This window comes from Nematolebias whitei, chromosome 3, assembly GCF_014905685.2.
Source record: "Nematolebias whitei isolate Nwh7 chromosome 3, NemWhi1, whole genome shotgun sequence".
Classification (NCBI taxonomy): domain Eukaryota; kingdom Metazoa; phylum Chordata; class Actinopteri; order Cyprinodontiformes; family Rivulidae; genus Nematolebias; species Nematolebias whitei.
Genome location: NC_056500.1, coordinates 3,258,457 through 3,259,771, shown reverse-complemented (window position 1 = coordinate 3,259,771; position 1,315 = coordinate 3,258,457).

The following is a 1,315-nucleotide window of genomic DNA, read 5'->3' as shown; positions in this document are numbered from 1 at the left end:
CAGCCTGGAGGTCTGGGACAGGTCCGGGACCGGTCAGCAGGAGGAGGTTGCTGGTTAAACTCCTCACAGGACAAATCAAGGGTCAGGGTCAGAGGAGGTTCAGATCTCAGCAGAACAAGTTTGTCTTGTTGTCAGCAAGGATCCAGTTTGTCCTGGTTCTGGATCGGTTCAGACTGTGGTTGGAACAGAACCGTGCAAATGTTTTAAACCAGTGGTTCCTAAAGTTGGGGTTGGGCGCCCACTGTGGGTCAGAAACGTTCGGGGTCCTGAGATATTGGCAGATTTTGACTCTAAGAGCTGCCAAAGAAACAGCAACAATCATCAACGAGTAAAGAGTCGTTTAATAAAGTTTAATTTGTTAAATGGTCACGAAGAGCTCGTTAATTTACTGTTGTAGCAACATTTGTGTCGTTCTGCAGAGGAGATCTGGGGCTGCAGGTCTGATGTTCATGGAGGTGATCACGTTTACTTTGTCCACAAAACATCTGATGAACCGCTGGACGATCAGATGATCGTCGAAACGATGAACTTCCACAGTCAACCTGATTCAAGATGGCCGCCACAACCACCCAACCTTAGAAAACCAACAACAGCTGCGTGAGCGACACTTGGTGTGGTGGTAGCTGAGAGTCGCTCTCAGAGCATTCTTTGAACCGAACGAGGCAGCGGGCGATAAGCATTCATCTCATGTCCAACGTGCGCTTTGTTTCAGAGGCTGGAAACATCTGGAACTACGTCTACAGTTCCAGAGTCTTCAGGGTGAAAAAATAATAAAATGAAATAAAAACATCTGCCTTTCAAAAATGTTACACATCTGGATATCTAAACTTCTCTTATTGCATTTAAAAGTAATTATAATCCTCAACAAATAAAACTTTATTAAATGTGAATAAAATGGAATAAAGTAATTTTTGTACTGAATTAGATGTGGCGGCCATGTTGAATTGACTCCAGCTGTTACAAACTTCCAATGGTTGCACCGAGTTTCATAAACGTGTGTCCGTTGGTTCAGGATATATTTTGCTAACAGCAACGCAGAGGAAAAGCTTTTATTGCAGCGATCGTGATTGAAGACTTTTGCACAGTCAAAGGATGACAGAAACACTAATCTATTTAGTAATTAATAGACAGTAATTAACGTAATTAAGTGTTTAAAGTAATTAAACACTAATTGTTCAAAGATTCAAATCAGTTCAGTTTATTTCTGAAACTCCAAGTCACAACAGAATCGTCTCAGGGACTGAACAGAAACATTAATTATAAAATAATAATTTAACACAAACATTCATCTATAAAATAATAATTTAACACAAAC